The sequence below is a fragment of the Microtus pennsylvanicus genome, chromosome 17 (assembly GCF_037038515.1).
Source record: "Microtus pennsylvanicus isolate mMicPen1 chromosome 17, mMicPen1.hap1, whole genome shotgun sequence".
NCBI classification, from domain to species: domain Eukaryota; kingdom Metazoa; phylum Chordata; class Mammalia; order Rodentia; family Cricetidae; genus Microtus; species Microtus pennsylvanicus.
In genome coordinates, this window is record NC_134595.1 from 17,817,627 (window position 1) to 17,839,564 (window position 21,938).

Here is a 21,938-nt window from a genome sequence, read left to right on the forward strand (position 1 = left end):
GTACATGCACTCACACACAAACTCAAACACACACACACACACACACACACACACACACACACACACACACACGCAAATTAGAATTAAAGTTAGCATGCCCAATTCTGCTGTGGAGAAAACATCCCTGCATGACCTAAGCTGGAATAAAAGGCTTCCTTCCGTCCCCATGTCTCTTTCCTTTACAAAGGCTCAAGAGAGCCTCAGTGAGCAGACTAGGCAATCTGCTTGTAGAAGACACAATTTACTTTCAAGGAAATGAAGGCTTTGCAAACAGTAGTTTTAAATAGACAGGTTGTACAGTCTGCATTACCTAATATTATATTAGGATTCCTTTTTGCTTCATATCGATGTCAAAATTATTTTACAATGATGACAAGTTCTTGAGGAAGTAATATTTATACAAATGTCACAGCGGTAACTGAGTTAAAGCTTGGACTAAAATCCATGTGTTTCCAGTATTATTGAAATACAATTTGATATATGCATAAACATGATTACAAGGAGAAAAAAAGGATCAGACTTGGAAGTCGATATTGAGGTCAAAGCCCTGGAAACACATGTTTTCTTACTCAAATTGTGTTCTTTCACTTACGCAACAGTGATGATTGCTTCCCTTGACTACTGTCAGAATCAGATGACAATCTACATATGAGAATAAACTGCAAGCTATAACCAGGTAAATTCAACTCTATCATTACTTTTGAGATCATTTTCTAGAGAAAATGTCTCAGACAGTAATACAATGAAACATTCCTGCTTTACATGTGATATGTATGTGTTACTGTCTTTCCATATATTTCCAAAACAGGAGGAAAGGCAGAATTAGAATACCTTTTAAAAACGTATATACCTTTTAAAACACTCACTTATAACGCTATCCTGCTCCCAGTTTACCTCAGTGTGGTTTGTGGTTGACAGGGATGCCCAGGCCACACAGCAGAGCTTCAGACATCTTCACATTCTTTTCCACGTTTGAGTGCATATTGTTTGCCTCTCTGTGCAGCAACAGAGAAAACCAGAAGGGAAAGGCAGAAGCAGAAACCCTGGGACAGCAGAAGCCCAGTGAGTCCCAGTGGTGAAAAATCAGACTAGTTTATAAAGGAAGGCATAAGCCAGGCTTGCAGTAGAACTGTCCCGAGCAATTCTGAAGAACAGCTCTAGAGTGCCCTTCTCAGAGTTCTTAAAAGGAATTATGAAGATCCTGTAGCTCATTGGCCCAAAGCTCTTGTTTCCCTCGCTCCAATCCTTTTCAAGATCGCACCTCCATCAAGGACACCCAAGCTCTTTCACAGGCTGTGAGTCTGAGCCACCTGGAATTGCCAAGACCAATCCCTTAAGGACTCACCCGCTGTGACAGTCACTTGGTGGTACTATGACTAGGCAGATGTTCATAATTAAGATGGAAGCCCCTGCTCTGTGAACCACACTATAAATCCTGAGCACTGTTTATATCTTCATACCTCTATTCTGCTCTAAGAGGAGTACTCTGAAATGAAGGCTAGGTGACTACAGACTTTTCTTTTACTGTTGATTGCAAATTAACAATTTACTTACAAGATAAAGAACTCCTTTCCAACAACATAGCTATTTCCTTTCCAGCAAAATCAGAACACATAAAAACTTACACTGTACATGCCCTCTGCAAATGAGTTAGATGGAAATCATTTTACAGATTATGTAATAATGAACATGGAAGATAAATGGATAGCTCTCCCCTGGGCTGTATTTATTTCATGCTATTGGTCTTTTTCAGTCAATGTCCCTATGCACCATGTACTAACTGAGGCTTCTGGAATTACAATGTTACCTGAGTTGGACTCAAGGGACCTATCTCCTGTGAATGGGGGCAATGGGGTTTTGTCCTTTTGCTCTACCTTGGGGTTTGGTGTTTTACAGGTCTAAGGAGAGCTGACTCCCTTGCTGGGGCACCAGAAGCTTCTATTACTCCTCCAACCTGTCCTTGATGCCTGATGGAGTTAAGGCCAGGACCTGGAATTCCACTGGAATAAAGAAGAATATGAGGCAGGAAGTATACTCTGTTACAGTCTAATCCCCCACCTATGAGAAGAGCAACTGCTATGTGATGAGCATGCAGGGGCTTAATCAAGCAAGGGCCTAAGCATGCAGGAGAGAATCTAAGCATGCAAGTGCCTAAGCATCCAGGAGAGAATCTAAGCCTGCAGGAGAGAATCTAAGCCTGCAGGAAAGAATCTAAGCCTGCAGGAGAGAATCTAAGCCTGCAGGAGAGAATCTAAGCCTGCAGGAGAGAATCTAAGCCTGCAGGAGAGAATCTAAGCCTGCAGGAGAGAATCTAAGCATGCAAGCATGCTTAAGGAAATGAATGATAAATATACTCCTATGGTAGCAACTTATTTATTTACTTTGTCTCCTTTACAAAAAGAAAAATAATTCTCACTTTGTTATAGCTTTCCTTTAGGTAAAGACTGAGGTGTCACATTCCATAACACCAAATGCAGCATTTGAGTTGGTATCAGGTGATAACTTTGATTTCTGGGTCTTTGCTAATTTTTAAGTTTCTAAAGTGGCCTGGCCTTGGCTCTCAATGTTGACAGCAGCATGCTGGGTTCAATCTTCAGAGAAGACTTAAATAATAGCAGCAACAACTATGCCAATTTCTGTATATTCACTGTGGACACATGCTTTAGTTAGGCACATTTGTTTCAGGTAATGCTTGGAATTACTTTATGACATTGGCAACACACTGAAAACTGAAGATGCTGGACAAGAAACAGAACCTGAATTCTAACTGGTCTGTGGCTCTGTCTTTCAGCCAAGCCATCTCAGTTTATACACTCTACTAAGTAGTGCCCATGACACTAACCAGCTCAACAAGTTCTTCAGCACTGACTAAAATACAACTAAGCTAAGTGTGTATCAGTTGCTTTTAGCAACTAAGACTATTTTTGTTTATTTATGGCATGTTTATTTTTCATACACATGTAGGATCATTTTGTAAAGCTCCCAATCCAAATTTTTCTTTCGATTTTGATAGAAAGCATATTAACAGTGTGATCCATGTGCTAATACAAACAGTACAGACCATTTTAGCCTGTACAATGTGAACTTTAGTACACTGGCATGTAAATACTCTGGTAGTTTACAATTAATTAGCCCATGGAAACTGCTTAATATTAACATGGGCACCTTATCACTTGCAGTCCCAACTCTGGAACACCCCACTCGAGCCTGAACAGTGTAAAATGGATGCTGTCTATAGGAAGGCAGGCACCACAAGTATGACAATGATTACGCTTTCTTTCTTGATTTTAATTCAGTAATTCTCAAATAGAAAGCAGAAAAGCATCACATTATTAATGAAACCAGGGAAAACAGATTAGAATCCCATACTGACATTTAAAGTGTTTACAAGGAGTGCCTTAATTAAGAAAAGTCTGTTGTTTTATATCCTCCCCAAAGCCACCTGGAAATAGTCAAAGATATTTTTAATCATGATTACAAGTAAAGATGTAGTTTGACTATGTAGTCACTTATAAACTTCCTGATTTAAGAATTGTATGCATGGCAGTTTTTCACGATAGTACAGTAAATACGTATGTGACCATGAGTGGGGAAAGAGGGGTGAGGCAGAGAGCGCTCCACTCATACTCAAGGCCGGGCTGGGGTGAGGCAGAGCGCGCTCCACTCATACTCAAGGCCAGGCTGGGGTGAGGCAGAGCACACTCCACTCATATTCAAGGCCAGGCTGGGGTGGGGCAGAGAGTGCTCCACTCATACTCAAGGCCGGGCTGGGGTGAGGCAGAGTGCTCCACTCATACTCAAGGCCGGGCTGGGGTGAGGCAGAGAGTGCTCCACTCATACTCAAGGCCAGGCTGGGGTGAGGCAGAGAGTGCTCCACTCATACTCAAGGCCAGGCTGGGGTGAGGCAGAGAGTGCTCCACTCATACTCAAGGCCAGGCTGGGGTGAGGCAGAGAGTGCTCCACTCATACTCAAGGCCGGGCTGGGGTGAGGCAGAGCGCTCTCCACTCATACTCAAGGCTGGGCTGGGGTGAGGCAGAGGCAGAGCGCGCTCCACTCATACTCAAGGCCGGGCTGGGGTGAGGCAGAGAGTGCTCCATTCATACTCAAGGCCAGGCTGGGGTGAGGCAGAGAGTGCTCCACTCATACTCAAGGTCGGGCTGCAGCCACTGCTGCTACTAGGATGCTCTTAGGGTTCACAGCAGCTTCAATGGCAAACTGCAGACCTGTGAAAACGTATTTACAGCATTGTTTATAAAACTAGGGAAGGTTAAAATAAAGCACAGAGGAAGTGGTACCGTTAAAGGCAGCGGTAGATATAGGAGGGTCTTCTATCTATCTGTGGCTTTCATTGGTTAATTAATAAAGAAAACTGCTTGGCCTGATAGGTTAGAACATAGGTAGGCAAGGAAGACAGAACAGAATTGTGGGAGAAAGAAAGCAGAGACAGGCAGATGCCATGAAGCTCTGGCCTGAGATGGACGTAGGTTAGAATCTTCCCGGTAAGCCACCACTTTATGGTGCCACACAGATTATTATAAACGGGTTAATCAAGATGTGAGAATTAGCCAATAAGAGGCTGGAACTAATGGGCCAGGCAGTGTTTAAATGAATACAGTTTCCGTGTAATTATTTCTGGGGCTAAGCTAGCCATGAGGGAGCCGGGCAGGACAAAAAGAGGCCTGCTCACCCTATCACTACAAGGGATGGTGATGGAGAGATGGCTCAGTAGTTAAGAGCACTGGCTGCTCTTCCAGAGGTCCGGGATCATTCTCAGCACTCTCAGGGCAGTTTTCAACTCCTGTTCCTAGGGAATTCACACCCTCACACAGACATACGTGCAGGCAAAACACCAAGGCACATAAAATAAATAAATTATAAAAAAATAAATGTTAAAAGGGGGGATGAGATGGTTGTATAAAATGTTATTTCCTCCTGCTGGCAATGGCCATTCATGACACTCAGTGACATATAAAATTACTAATAATTCTCAGCAACAAAAAATGCATGAATAATCTCCTTGAAATATAGCAACAATAGACAGGTACCACACATGAATCATTTTGGCATCCGTAGCTTTGGCACCCAACAGTTCCTTGTACACAGTACAGACTTAGGTACTCAATTATGATGGCTCTACCATGACATGGACTCTACTGCTAAGGGTCAAAAGTTGAAAAAAAGAGAAGCAAAGTTAGCAAGCACATAACTGGTACATAAAGATGAAGAGTTTAAAAATATTTCACACCTGGAGTTTCATACTATTATTAAACCATGCACTGACAATGACCTACAGTTTCCCAGAATGCCTATGTCTATGCTGGAAGGCAATGCACAACTAAAGCACATACAATTAATGCCACCAATAATGTCTACCACATCAAGAGAGATCACCTTAGGATTTCTCCATCATGGGAATGCAGTAGGCACCAACTGGCTTCCGTGTTGGAAGCCTCAAGACCTGCTAGGCTGGAACAGAATTGTTAGGGCCTTCCTTCTGTGCTGAGCACCATGGCAGCCCAGTCACACGGCTAACTCTTTGAGTTCTTACTGACATGACGACACTGGGCTATGTGAGACTTTCTTACTTGTATCCTGCTTGCTTCTACCCCAGCATGCGCCATATTAGTGGATATCAATTTGGTTCTTTACCTGACTTTATCTGTGTCCTCTACCCGACTATAAATCATACAACGATACGTGTAACACCTAGTGCTGTGCTTGGCACAACATAAACAGTTCAGTGAGAACCTGTTAGGTGGCTGATGGAGATCAGGGTTGAAAAAGTCTGTCCTTGCGCATGTGAGGAAGCACAGGCAATACATTCTTATTCATTAACCAGTCCTTCTGTAGATAGATGAAAAAGACAATTCAGCCTACAACTTTTTGTTGCTATCCGTGTTTGAGCTTTAAGAGGAACAGCGTGCAAAGCAACATGTCAAACTCCCATTTCCAAGCAGCGTGGTGTCTCCAGAAGCAGGCAGGAGACTCATCCTGTTCGTTTCAGCCCTTCCAAGAGGAATGGAAACTAAACCACACAAAGATTGAGCATGGAGACCATAGCCTCCACCCTCAATGCACATAAAATGGGGCATCGGTGACTGGGGAGGAGGAAGGTGAATGCCCTCTGTGTGTAAGCAGCCACCGCCAATTGCAACAGGAGTATTTAAAGACAACAGATGTGATTATCTCCAGGAGCATAACTGCAGTTTTCTGCAGAGAATCTGCTACAGGTCAAGGAGTAGAACCCAAAGTATCGTTTTGGAACCAACCCAATTACTGGAGGCAGCAGTAAAGAAGAACACTGAGAAAGGTATGAATTCTGAACACTGCAAAGGAAAAGAGCTGCCCCTGAGAGCTGTGGTGTCAGCCCTGACTGCTGCTCCTTTCCAGGGAGCCAGGGGTCCTGGAGAAAAGCAGACAATGCCTCAGAAACAGGCCTGGCTTAGGAGCAAAGCTGTGGTGTGCCGAGAATGCTGTCACTCTGAAACTCCTACCCTTAAGTAACAGAGTCATACAAGAGATTTACAAATGAAACATCGAGCATTTTAGAAGGATTAGAGAAAAAAAATTCAGTCTTCTGTTACTTAAACATTCTAGAACCACTGTTGTTACTGCTGCTGCTAAAATTGACTTAAGTTTCTAGACTGAGGCTGGCTAGACAGGGCAGTTAGGAAGGGCTTTCTAGCCAAACACGAGAAAGTAAAATACAGTGGTGTAAATCTATAATCCAAGTGCTCAGGCGGTAGAGATGGCAGATCCTGGGAACTCTGGCCAACCAGCACACCCTAAGCAGTAAGGCCCAGGTCCCTTGTCTCATAGAACAAGGCAGATGGTACCTGAGGGGAATAATGAGTTTGTCTTCTTGCCTCCACACGTGAGCAGATACACTCTCCTTCATATACACGCTGACACAGACACAGAAACACACACACAGACACACACACAACATTTGCACTGATTTTCATAGACGCTACAACGTGCTAGGCACCGTGCTGAGCACTTTACATTCAGTCTTCGCCAATAGTCTGCTCCCATCCTAATTATGCATGGGTTTGAGAAAGGGGAAGGAATGGGCTGAAATTCTCACTGAAAGTACAACCACCATAGGACGGAGTAAACTCAGTCCCTCAGGAAAACTCAGTAGACAGGGCTGGAGAGACGGCTCACCAGTTAAGAGCATATAATGGTCCTGCAGGAGACTCAGGCTCAGCTCCCAGCACCCATGTCTGGTGGCTAGTAACTGCTTCTAACTCCAGCGCCAGGAGACCCAAGGCCTCTGGTCTCGGTGAGCACATGAACTCATGTGACCACACACATGTAATTAAAAATAAAAGTACATCTTTAAGAGTTCTAGTAGACAGACTCATGTCTGTATGTATATAAACTGACTTTTTAATCATAATTTTTTTAGTGACTACATTATGATTGCATAATTATCCAGCAAATAGCTGACAATACACTTCAGTCCACCATATTATGTAAAGAGATCTAAAAATATGTAAGAGAAAAAGTACAGATAGTATTTCCAAACCTTGAGTTCCTGGGGGGGGGGGGCTGGGTCTTCAGGGTAAGAGAGGAATCCATTGCTATGGTGTGGGTCTGCAAGAGGAACACTTGGGAGGAGGAGATAGGAGGATCAGGAGTTCAAGTTCATCCTTGAGTATCTAATAAGCCTGGGCTGCACGGGAATTTTTACCAAAACAACAGTAGCAGCAACAACAGCAAAACTCAAAACACAACAATAAAGGTTTTTATGCTGTTCCAGGCCTCCCAGCTGAGAGCTCAGTTAGGAGCTTTTTATCTTTCAAGAATTTTAGAATTATTTTTAACTATGTGTATGTCTGTATGTGGATCTGTGCACGTGACTATAGTGCCTATAGACTGTGTGGGTCTGTGCATGCGAGTGTGCCGTCTCCAGAGCATGTGGGTTTGTGCAGGTGAGTGTACCATCTCCAGAGTGTGTGGGTTTGTGCAGGTGAGTGTACCATCTCCAGAATGTGTGGGTTTGTGCATGCGAGTGTACCATCTCCAGAGTGTGTGGGTTTGTGCAGGTGAGTGTGGTGTCTTCAGAAGCCATAGTCACCCCCTGAAGCTGGAGTTACAGGCAGTGGTGAGCTGCCTGACATGGGTGCTGGGAACTGATTGTGGATCCTCTGGAAGAGCAGTGCCCATTCTTAGCTACTAAATGAGCCATCTCCCAGGCCCTGGTTTCTGTTCTTCTTGGCCTTATATTTCTTTGCTAACACTGAGTTTTTAGGACCCAGACACTGGGATGTTTAATACATAGGTTAAGAATCTGAAACAAAGCAGCGGAGATAAGAATGTGAATTCAGCTCTCCCCTCCAACCCTTGAGTATTGAAGCTTCCGTCTCGACATGATGGAGCTGCACCATGAGCTGGGGAGCATCAGTAATGCTCACAGTCCCTCAAATAAAGGTAAAGACCCCATCTGTTAAGATGAAATGAAAGCTGGATGCTGGGACAAATTGTCTCACAGTAGGTCCCCTTCCAAGATCTCTGGTATTTATGACAGAAAGTAGCAAAATACTTTTTATCGTAAGCCTCCAAATTCCGCTCTCTTCTGTTCTTTGACCTTTGAGAAGAAAGCATCGTAACACACAGGGTTCTTACTGCTATTATTCGCTCTGCTTTAGTACTCTGACCTAATGAACAGTTTTTTACACACAAGAAGTAGAAAATGACATTATCCTTACAATTCTATTTGTCTGCACTCAAACTACGCGTTTGTCTTTACTTACAAAGGCAGTGCAAGAGCTCATGCAGGCAGCTACACGGGTAGCAATGATCACAGAAGGCTGGCAGCCTGCAGTCACAGCCATCGGTAGGGCAGGATACACACAGCTATTTCTCTGAGCGAGGCAGGCAGCAGCGTTTAAACACACGGTCATGCTGATGGGCAGTCTTAGAACTAGGAGTCTAATGCATTTGTGAACACTCTGGATGACAAACTGTCAAGTTGTGCTCACAGAGAGAATCAGAGTAATCCACGGACACCATCATTTTGTTTTGATCACCTTACAGAATTTCCCTTAAAAGGGGGAAACTGAAAACTCTGTGACGCGACAGGAACAGAGGAGCCTTCCACCAAGGTCACAGATCAAACGATTCTGGTATAGCTCTAAGTGGGCTCAGAAAGATGCTACTTATCAGCATCTACTAGTAAAGAAACTGGCAACAAATAACTTCACGGGTTCCCACCTCCCTAGTGAAGGCTAGACATTTTGGAAGTGTGAAGACCTCCCCAGAACACAGCTGCGGTCAGACTGAGGCGGTCAGGGGAACAGACGGTAACTCCTACAGGCCCAGGCAGACTATATTCTCTCATTTTTCGGACCATCCGAAGACATGTTTTCCTAAACTAAACCACTGCATCTAATTTCTTTGGCTTCTCAGTTTGCTCCATGTCACAGTCTGGGTGTCTTGGTGTGCCTCATATCTTCTTTTGGATGAAAGCCCTCTTGATGAAATTTTTTATACCAGAAATAAAATATGCTAATCACAAAGATGTTTAACATGGCTTGAAAAAAGAAGAGTGTGTGGGAAAAAAGGAAAAGACTTCACTAAAAAGTCTTCATTTTTTTTAATAAGAAAGGAAAAGTGACTAAAAATTTTAATAATTAGAGTATCAGAAATCAGTCATCAGAAGCTGACACTTCTGATTTTTCAAAAAAGAGCAGAGGACTCTTTCCTGGAAGAAGAATCCTACAAAATCTGTGTGGTTGAGCACTAATATGAAACTTACTGGCAGAAATGCTTGAAGGGCCAACAAGATAGCTTACTAGGTAAAAGAGTGTGCTGCCAACACTGATAACCCGACTTTAATCCCTGGATTCCACAGTGGAAGACAAGGAGAAGATGGGCTCTTGAACATTGCTCTATGATCTCCAGATATGATATGTGCTCATATCATCACACATGTGCCCATATCATCACACACGTGCCCATATCATCACACATGTGCCCATATCATCACACATGTGACCATATCATCACACATGTGCCCATATCATCACACATGTGCCCATATCATCACACATGTGCCCATATCATCACACATGTGCCCATATCATCACACATGTGCCCATATCATCACACATGTGCTCATATCATCACACACATACCCATATCATCACACATGTGCCCATATCATCACACATGTGCCCATATCATCACACATGTGCCCATATCATCACACATGTACCCATATCCATCACACATGTGCCCATATCATCACACATGTACCCATATCATCACATGTGCCCATATCATCACACATGTGCCCATAACATCACACATGTACCCATATCCATCACACATGTGCCCATAACATCACACATGTACCCATATCCATCACATACATACCCATATCCATCACACATGTGCCCATATCATCACACATGTACCCATATCATCACACATGTACCCATATCATCACACATGTGCCCATAACATCACACATGTACCCATATCATCACACACATACCCATATCCATCACACATGTGCCCATATCATCACACATGTGCTCATATCATCACACACATACCCATATCATCACACACGTGCCCATATCATCACACATGTACCCATATCATCACACATGTACCCATATCCATCACAAATGTACCCATATCATCACACATGTGCCCATATCATCACACACGTGCCCATATCATCACACATGTACCCATATCATCACACATGTACCCATATCCATCACACACGTACCCATATCCATCACACATGTACCCATATCATCACACATGTGCCCATAACATCACACATGTGCCCATATCATCACACATGTGCCCATATCATCACACATGTGCCCATATCATCACACATGTGCCCATATCATCACACATGTGCCCATATCATCACACATGTGCCCATATCATCACACATGTGCCCATACCCATCACACATGTGCCCATACCCATCACACATGTGCCCATATCATCACACATATGTCCATATCCATCACACATGTGCCCATATCATCACACATGTGCCCATATCATCACACATGTGCCCATATCATCACACATGTGACCATATCCATCACACATGTGCCATATCCATCACACATGTGCCCATATCCATCACACATGTGCCCATATCCATCACACATGTGCCCATATCCATCACACACGTGCCCATATCATCACACATGTGCCATATCCATCACACATGTGCCCATATCATCACACATGTGCCATATCCATCACACATGTGCCCATATCATCACACATGTGCCCATATCATCACACATGTGCCCATATCATCACACATGTACCCATATCATCACACATGTGCCCATATCATCACACATGTACCCATATCATCACACATGTGCCCATATCCATCACACATGTACCCATATACATCACACACGTGCCCATATCATCACACATGTACCCATATACATCACACATGAGCCCATGGACATCATACGTGTGCCCATAGTCATCACACACAGCTCCCATAGTCATCACACACATACCCATAGCCGTCACATGCATGTCCATAGCCATCACACATGTGCCCATAGTCATCACACAAGCACACACAAGCACACAAATAATAATTAAAATTTAAAAAAGAAATTCCTTCAAATAACTTTAATCTGACAGTTCTAAATTGGATAACCCAACATTTAAAAAACCCACCTTTATCACAAGTCTCAAAAAGCTCACAGACTGAGGAGCGTTTCCTATACCACTTGTTACTCAAATGTCACTCACTGCGTCGGGCCCAGACAAGTCCTTTTCCATGCATGACTATTCCGTACAGTTGAGTTTGGAGTTCGGGAGCCCAGGAGTCACCCCCACTCACCTTAGACAACTCATTAGTAACTGAGCCGATTCTACCAAACAATAATCTCAAATGAATGGATACCGTGATAGAACCCAGAACTTAAAATAATTCTTCACAGCATATTTTATATTTACCTCCTGGTTCGCCTGGATCGTAGGACTCTATCACTTCCCCTCTTCTCACTATGGAGCAGCCATGAAGGAGCTGCCTGGCATGATGCGGCATCTTGCCACAGACCCATGTGCAACAGTGCCATGGGCCGGAACCTCAAACTGTGAGCTCAAAGTACTTTCTTCTTTATAAGTGACTACGTCAGGTTTCTGCTGTGACTATGGCAAGATGACCAATACCAAAGACACAGAACACAGAAGCAACGGGGATGCAGCCCGTGGAGTAGGACTTGAGCGTAGTCTCAGGAAAATTAGATCCAATGCTTGAGAAGAGGCCATGATCCTCCTTTAAATGCTTCTAGTTCTCTTTCAGAACTTGTCATCTGACGGTATTTTAGGTGAGTGGCAGAGGGAAGACCTTGTGAAGCACAGACCTAGAATAGCTCAGCTCTGGCCCTGAAGATGAAGTTCTAGAGCAGGGATCCAGATGTCCACCTATTCTCTTCAGAGGCTTCAAGTGAAGCTCTATCTGTCCTCAGAAGCCACCAACTCTTGACATTCCCACATGAAAAACGGGAAACCAGCATTATTAAATGTTACCATTTTAATAAAGTTTACCTTTATACGCTGATATATCTGCAGTGCTATAATGATCCAGACAGGGTAAATGGAAACCAGTGAATGACAGCACTGGGAAACTCAAAAGAATTACCAATGTCAGTTTTAGTCTTCTGTGCGCTAAATGGCTTCTCAAAACTTTTTAAAAGATATATCTTTATGTGTATGAGTGTTTTGTCTGCATGTGTGTCTGGAGCCCATGGAGTTCAGAAGAGGACATCAGATGCCCTGAAATTGGATTTACAGATGATGTGAGCCACCATGTGAGTGCTGGGAACTGAACCAGGGTCTTTGGCAAGAGCAGCAGGTGCTCTAACTGCTGAGTCACCTCTCCAACCTGCCCACTGGCGTCTTCTCACTGCATCCACAGCAAATTACAAAAGACAAGGCCTTTCCTGGTCCACTGCATAGCAAGTCTCTGTATATTAGAGACAGTGGGAGGTAACATGTGAAGAATGCCACTCATGACTATGCACATACAGATCACTCTGCAGGGACAAACACTTTCATTCTTAGAACGTCACCTTCACTTAAGACACCACCAGGTGCCATTCTTAGGACTTATATATGTATATATTCTTTTTTTGGTATCTTGTTTAATTTATTCTCCAAGGTTTTCCTCTTGCATATTAAGGCATCCACCGCTTTAATAGCAGATCATATTTTGAGCATATTTTCTGGAGCAAACCAGGCAGATTTATTTTCCTTCCATATATCATAAAACATAAATATTAAGATCAAGATTCTTTTATGCTTAACCCTCATTTAATTGTCTGATGCATGAGTTACTACATGCCAGGCACTGTGCTTGGCAACAAGGATGTTCTTCAACATGAAGAGATCATGGTTCCGCCTCAAGAGGCTCGCAGGATGGACACAGAAAACCACAGTTTGAAGCACCTTAGAAGCAGTCCAGAGACAAGAGTTTCAGTAACATTCTTGGGTACATCTGAGCTGCACCCAGGGTTGAGAATGGGATCTCTTTTAACAGTGTTTGGAATTGGATCTCAGAATCTTTTTACAGACTATAAAAACTTCCCAAACTACCCAAAGCTTCATATTTTCTTGTTTTTTTTTTTTGTGTTTTGTTTTTTTTTTTTTTTTAGAAAATGAGAAAGGAATATATTTTGGTGGGCTTCTGTGATTGAAGGTCTGCTGACATTCTCATATGATAACTATACAGCAGGGGAACTTGGAACTGATCAAGACAAACAGCAGAAGACAGCACTCATTCTAGCAGAGGCAAATAGTCTGAAGCTGTTAACTGGGAAGATGAATCCTCGGAGTGTGATGTGGGAAGGTCATATGTCAATCTGTTGATTTCATTGGTTAATAAGAAACTGCCTTGGCCCATTTGATAGGCCAGCCCTTAGGTGGGTGGAGTAAACAGAACAGAATGCTGGGAGGAAATGAGGCAGATGCCATGCTGCTCCTCTCCAGGGCAGATGCGATGAAGCTCCAGCCCAAAATGGACATACACTAGAATCTTCCTGGTAAGCAACTACCTTGTGGTGCTACACAGATTATTAGATATGGGTTAAAGCAAGATATGAGAGTTAGCCAGTAAGAGACTAGAGCTAATGGGCCAAGCAGTGTTTAAATGAATACAATTTGTGTGTTGTTATTTCTGGGGCTAAGCTAGCCAAGTGGGAGCTGGGTGGGATGAAAAGCAGGCCTGCCCGCAGCTCCTTCTACAAGGCAGCATCACTGCAGAGCATCACAGGCACCCTCTTACCTCCCAGATACCACCCCCCCCATGGCTGCCTTTGAATGTTTGATCAGATGACTTCAGTTGAGCTCTGAAATGGCGATGCCATAAAAACACACTGGGGAAAAGTGAATTCTCCCTTTCCATAAAGAAATCTAGCAGGCACAGGCATGTCTGAAAAGGATTTTTCAACAACATAGCCTGTTTCTTCTAAGTAAATAAAGCCCTGCAAATGGAGATATAGAAATGTAAGAGTGAATGTATAAGCAGCCAAAAAGCTCTGGCATATGATCGGCCTGGGCCTGCTGGGCGGCCGCAGCCAAGGAAGGCCCTGAGTTGGCTGGCGTTGCTGCCAACCCAAGTTTCTGCCACAGTGACTGAGAGGGTGGGTGTCTGGAGAGGATACAGGAGGCCACACTCTTCTTACTTAAGCATGGTTCTCGTCTACACTTTCAATACATTATTCAAGTATTTTTTTTAAAACTAGAATATCTTTAGGCAAGTTTGTTCCTGTTCAAAATGTTTTCATTTTCCATCTTTTAAGATGCCCTGGCATCCAATCCTTCCTTGATGCCTGAATAGTGACTGAATGCTATAATCAATTAGATTTTGGAAAGACTTTTATGCCTCTTATTATGATTAAACCTGACAAGCACTAACTATAAGGTAGGTATTAGCAATCCTCTTAACAGATGACTAGAAAAACCTATGGAAGAAAGAAATATACTTTTTTTTCTTATTTCCTGATAAGTTTGTTTCTAAATTTGTTTTGTTATTATAGAAAAAAGGGAAAATGTTTCTATTTTAGAAAAACCAATATATGCTTCTCGAGATGTGGGAAAAAAAAATAGCCGGGGGCTGGAGAGATGGCTCAGAGGTTAAAAGCATTTACTGCTCTTCCAGAGGTCCTGAGTTCAATTCCCAGCAGCTACATGGTGGCTCACAACCATCTATAATAAGATCTGATGCTCTCTTTTGGTGTGCAAGAAATCATTCAGATAGAACACTGTATACATAATAAATAAAATAAATTTAAAAAAAAGAAAAAATAGCCATATAATCTACTGTTTTCCAGTTCTTGGTGCTGGAGAGGAGAATCAAGCAGCTCACTTATCTCATTGCTAGCTTGTTTCAAAGGTCACCAGGAGTTCTGGTGAAATACAACAAAGGTTTCAAAAAAGAATGATGTTAGTCTCTAGGTTTTTTCCTATGCCCCTCCCCCATACATTGATTTCTATGCATGGAACTTCTACAAATCTGTTTTTCTTAAATAATTCATTGGAATGGAATCTGAAAAATTTCTGAAGGCCATAAAATACATTTCCCTTTTGTTATTGAGGTGTTGTTCTTGTGGGAGTGGGAACTTACCAATACTAATACGATTTGTTTTAGGGCTCTAAAGGAAGCACTCAGCCATCAGAATGGTGATTTAAATAAGTCACATAAACATCATTATTTTGCTATCTGTAGACTGGTGGTACACTATCATCCTAAATTAAAAGTAATTTGATGCTGATTTTTTTTTAATTCTGAAGGCAAAATTAACTGTGAACTACAAAAATCATATGTCCACTTCTCATGGATTATCCTAGCATGTGTTCGTCTTTAAACTTGTCTTTCACTGACTAACTCAAAGCTTTGCTGCCTCAGTCCGCCATATGGTTCCCACTATTTTCACATGGCTACATCTAAATTAGACTTTCCCCCTGATATATATATATATATGGGTTATAAATATATATTTATATAGAAAAATATATACATAATATAAACTTGCACAACTAATAGCTTCAAATGTATTTTATGGGCATTCCACGTTCAACGTGTTACAAGTTAAACCTTAAACACAATGCTCTCTTGCCCACAAACAAAACATTGTCTTGTAGAGTTTCTAATAGAGCCCAAGTACTCAGCTGTACAACCCAGGGTATTGATTCCACTGTCGCTGTGTCTGTGAAAGCTTCCTTGCCTGCTGTGGAACAATGGTCTTTTATCCTGTCACTTGTATCACTTTTAATAAAACGCTGACTGGACAGTAGTCAGGCAGGAAGTATAGGTGGGGCCACCAGGAGAGGCAGGGCAACAAGAATTCTGGGAAGAGGGACGTGCAGTCGGCCATAGTGACCCAGCCACAGAGGAAGCAAGATGTGACTGCCTCACAGAATAAGGTACTGAGCCACGTGGCTAACATACACAAGCATAATGGGCTAATGTAAGTTATAAGAATTAGTAAATAAGAAGGCTGAGCTAATGGGCCAATCATTTTATAACTAATGTAGACCTTTGTGTCATTTCTTTGGGACTTAACGACTGTGGAAACCAGGCAGGACAGAAAACTCAGTCAACACTTGCCCAGTCATATCTCCCTTCAGCGTGGTCTTGGTTCTTCTAGGCCACAGTGATTTACAATAAACATGAATTCCCCTTTTGGAACACTACAGTGACTTCCCTAGCTCTGAGGGTCAAGACCAACTCTATGAACCGGCTCTATTTCATAGTTTCATGCTGCAAACCTTCAGATCAGATCTCAAGTCAGCAGTCAATCCAGTTCAGTCTGCTGCTCCTGTCCTCAGAGGCCAGGCTCCCCCTTCCCCTTCCCTCCCTGTAAGTTCCCTTCCCCTAATAAAATCCCTCCACGTGAACTCTGTCTCATGGTGTCTTTCTCTCGTGCCACTTTCTTCTAAATTACAACAGTGTGTACATACATACAGGCAGGCAAAGCACTCATATACATAAATTAGATAAATCTAAAACTTTTAATTAAAAAACACATGGATTTTTATTGGTATCATCTATGGAACTTTAGAAATCACAAAGAAAGACAAGAAAAAAGAATTTCATCAGTAAGAGTATATGATATCATAAAAGAAATACAGAAAGCTCAACATTCTGTTTGCATTAGAATATGTATTTGAGTATATATTTTTCATGAAAATTTTAATTTTCTTTACTTCACATGGTATACATTTGAGAAGAACCATATCTTATAATATGGGGAACTAGTGAGATGGCTCCGTCAGTAAACTGCCATGAGGACCTGAGTTTGGATTGCCAGTGCCCACTGAAAGCCATGCACTATGGTGTCCACCTGTAATCTATACCTGGTGATGCTGGCCAGCCAGTCTAGCTAATTAGTAGCTCTAGGTTCCCTGAAAGAGCCTGTCTCAAAAACCAAGCTAAGAGTAATAGAGGAAGACATCCAAACACCAACCTACAGCTTCCACATGCATCAACACCTACATTAAAACAACACATGCACACATGCATCCCAATATCACACATTCCAAGTTTTATAATAAAAAAATCGTAAGATAGCACAAGGCCATTTTTAAAAATGAGAAAATATTAAATTTCACATGAAGTATGTTTCATTTGGTTATAGACATTTGTAGATTATGTTAATGTCTTGCCTGTGATTTTTATAGGTCTTAAAATCACAGGTACAATTATTTTATCCATTTATTAAATTATGAGTAACTAGGAGTCTAATTTTAAAGAGGCAAAATGTAAAATTTAAGAATTTTACCCAGTGGGGACTAACATTCCTCATAGGCTTCTCTCATTGGTAAGGAACTAAGTTCTCTGTTTGAGCCACTGCTGCCTCCATAGGGAATGGGCTGGTCTCACATGGTCAGAGACTCAACGATGGTGCCTCCTATGCCACACTACACAACATCACATCTGCTCCTTAACAATTCTTTCAAAATACATGTCAGAAATGAACACTCTGGGAAAATTCTCAACTGCTGCCGCTTTCTCCATTGTGTAGCGACCATGGTCCCAGAGCACAGAGGACACAGCACACCCTATGCATCGCTGCTTTCTCCAGTGCACAACGACCTTGGTCCCAGAGCACAGAGGACACAGCACACACTATGCACAGCTGTAAAGCCTAGAGGCTATGTGCACCTTTGGTGACAGGATTTGGAGGAAGGCATGGACACTGTCATCTTATAAGTCTGGAATGATCACATTCAAACAATAAAAAATAAATAAATCTCATTGGCATTCCAAAAAGACATTTGGACTATGTGTGTATAATCTATACAGCTTGCCATTGGATAAGATTAATTCTTTCATCATCTACACAGTGTAAAGAAATGAAAAAAATACAACTGAAAGGTTAACATTTGTGAGTTAAACAATTATTTTATAGAGTCCTCAGTCATCTGATATCAATACTTTGGAACTTTTATTGACCAATTCATCCATCATATGTCAAAGTTTATTCCTATTCTGCTATATGAAAAGTGCTCATTTAAAATGTGCAAAGAACAAAAAACTAATAACCCAATACAAAATATTTAAAATTATCATCAAATGTCCGGGCTAGATAGTCATAAATGTGTACTCAGCTACTGTTTATCACACATCTCCTGTCAATCCTGTAGTTTTAGTTAACAAGAAGAGCAGAGGAAGGCCTCTAAACAACAGAGCGCAGAATGAAAGGAATTCAAGTTCTAGCTACTCAGAGCCGCAGTAACAAAGCGCCACGGCCCTGAGCATCTCTCTAAGATCCCACTGCACAGGCGTCTGCTGCTCTCGGCAGATCTAAGCCAGAGCATCCGACAAAGCGCCAATTGGCCTTTCGCCTCCCGTCTCTTATTGATCAAAGACCCTTTCCATAGAAGCCAGGAAAGTCTCACACAGACCTGTGAGACCAAGGACAAAACCAGAGCCGAAACTCACTATGAATCCATTCTTTAACCTCTAAGTGCCAGACGCTGTTGCAGGGTTTTGTATTTGTTTTTTGTTTGTTTTTTCTTTTTTAATCAGCTGAGAACACAAGTAAAAAATAAGGAAGTTTTCACTACATATTCTTATTACAGTTGTTGTTACATGTTTGCTGTTAGCACTACAGGTGCTAATTTCAATTTCCACACATGACCTCATGTTCCAGGCTGCTTTCAAAGCAAGGTATGCTGAAAGCATTGTATGAAATACCTCAGGTATTACATTTAAGTGTATATGAGATGCAAAAAGTTCTGTGCTTAGACATGGGTCTCACTTCAAGATATCCCAGCATGTATATGTACATAGTACAAAGTCTGCAGTACTCAGATCATGTGGACATGCTACGAAGTCTACAGTACTCAGATCATGTATATGTACATATTACAAAGTCCGCAGTACTCAGAACATGTATATGTACATATTACAAAGCCCGCAGTACTCAGAACATGTATCTGTACATATTACAAACCCTACAGTACTCAGAACATGTGGACATGCTACAAAGTCTGCAGTATCCAGGACATGTATATGAACACATTATGAAGTCTGCAGACAGAACATGTCTGGTACCCAGCCTTCCAAGGAATATTCAACTTGTCCAAAGCCTACTAAATACAACAAAAAAACAAACACAGTCACTGGAGTGATACGCACTCTGTCCAGGTAAAACACTAACTGTGTAGACTGTAGCTTCTTAAACTGATTCCACAAGCTTAGGGTATTTTAAATGACTATGGTGATAAAATAGTGCATATTATTATAATTAACATATTATATATCTATTATGCATACAAATATCAAATATTTACTGATAGTTCATAAAGAAGTTTATTTTTAAATACTTAGCATATGAATATCACAATTTTTAAAAATTAAGTAAAACTTTTACACTGAGAAAGATATTCTTGTTTATTTTTATTTTTAGTAATTAAATTTAATTAAGATTTACCAAGAATTAAATTTTTGCTGGGTGATAGTGGCATATGCTTTTTATCCCAGCACTTAGAAGGCAGAGGCAGGTGGATCTCTGTGAGTTCAGGGCTAGCCTGGTCAACAGAGTTCCAGGACAGCCAGGAACACACACAGAGAAACCCTGTCTCAAAAACCAAACCAAACCACAACAAAAAGAATTAAATCCTAGTTGAATGATTGATACTAAAGGACAACATTTTCATAGTTCATTGATGCTGTGATTTTGTCAATGATGAGAATATTGCTTCAAATAGATACAAAATGGAAGAAGTATGTTTAGAACAACTTCAAATATTTTAGAAGTGCTAACTCCAAGTAAAAATTCACATAGTAAATTTAAAATGCTACTCAAGCAGCAAATCAAGGAGCAATTTTTAAAAATCAAACATTCTAATGTAATCCAATCCAAAGATTAGCTAATTTGATCTTTCTAGGCTGAGAATGACAGTACGAAAAGTCAATATCTTTGTTTTCTGTAATTAAACCATTATGTTTCTAAATATATGTACGGTAAAAAGAGGATATTCATGACACAAGTCTTGAATCTGAGTCAAAGTGCTCCACACATTTGTTGTTGGTATGTGATGTGATGATGCGTGCAGTTCCAAATGTGTATATTGTGTGTTGAAGCCACCAGAGACGAAGACTCCAGAATGCATCTGACTTTGAACCGGGCTGTGCTGCTCCGGCTCAGTGACCTCCCACTGCTGTCACATTCTCAGTCGTTCCCACATTCGGCTCCATCCAAGAGGAAGTCAGAATGACCTTTATCTATCCTTTCCTGAACTGTTATTTAAAGGGCCTCTACTGAGCACAGGGTCATGGGGTGTGTGATGGGGCAGGTGCAATGTTATGTGTGCAGTGCTGATGGGGCCAGAAGAGCGTGTCCTATGCTCTGGAATTTGAGTTACAGATGGTTGGTGAGGTGGCGGTGGAAACTGAACTCTGGTCCTCTGAACCTGAGCAACAAGCAAGTCCTCATAACCACTGAGCCATCTCTCCTGCCTCCTAACTCTTCTTCAGGTAGACTATGCTCCCTCCTAGCCAGCAATAGATTATCACACCTCAGGGAGGTGGGAAGCTCTGCAGAGCTTTCCTGGTTATCCCAATACCACACAGTCCCCAAACAAACACCAACAGGTCATAGTATACATTCTTCATAACCCTTTCAAAGAACCTTGTGCATATCATCACAAGGTTGATTTTCTCTTTGCGTCATTATTTTGTTGTTACACCATCTGGAGTCAGGGACCACAACTGTCCCGTTGCACCACTGCACAGGTTAAGTGCCTCCATCTGTAAAGTACATTTTGCATCTTCCTTATTGAAAATTGGATAAGGTATTTTAGATTTCATAATTTTAGCATTTGAATATACATAATGGAGTATCTTGGGGGATAGGATCTAAATCTAAATGCAATATATTTTATATTTAACATATACCTTAATATATATTGCATGATAATAATTTTATAAATACATAAAACAAAGTTTCAAATGTGGGATTTTCCCACTGTGTCACTATGACGGTGCTCAAAGTTGTCCCGATTTGGAGCATTTTAGATCTCAGGTCCCCAGAGTAGGAAGACAACTGTACTGGAGACAAAGGGTGCGAGAAACCTGTCAGGAGTCCTAGGCATGGCCTGTCAGACTAATTTATAGAGCTGTTGCTTCATAACAAAAACCTTGCCTCAAAAAAACCAAAAAAAAAGGAAAGAAAAAAAGAATTACAATCATTTTAAATCACCCTTTTATTACTGATGATGATGAAATGGAATTAAGTAATATTCTCATACCTGTATGTAGATAAGATTTTTAACTAAAGCATGTAACAACAGAGGCTTATCCCTTCTAAATGTTCACAAATATCCAAGAATGGCAACGGTCAGCCAACTTTTAGGAATAAGTCAAAATAAAATCTTACAGTGAGGCCATCAGAAATAAAATCTGACAGTCCAT

At 41.6% G+C, this 21,938-nt stretch overlaps 1 protein-coding gene across 3 annotated transcripts in view; it reads right to left on the minus strand.

The window, feature by feature from the left end:
- The window catches only part of Fer (FER tyrosine kinase), a 328,203-nt gene that overhangs the window by 46,741 nt on the left and 259,524 nt on the right, over positions 1 to 21,938 (minus strand). The window lies entirely within an intron of this gene.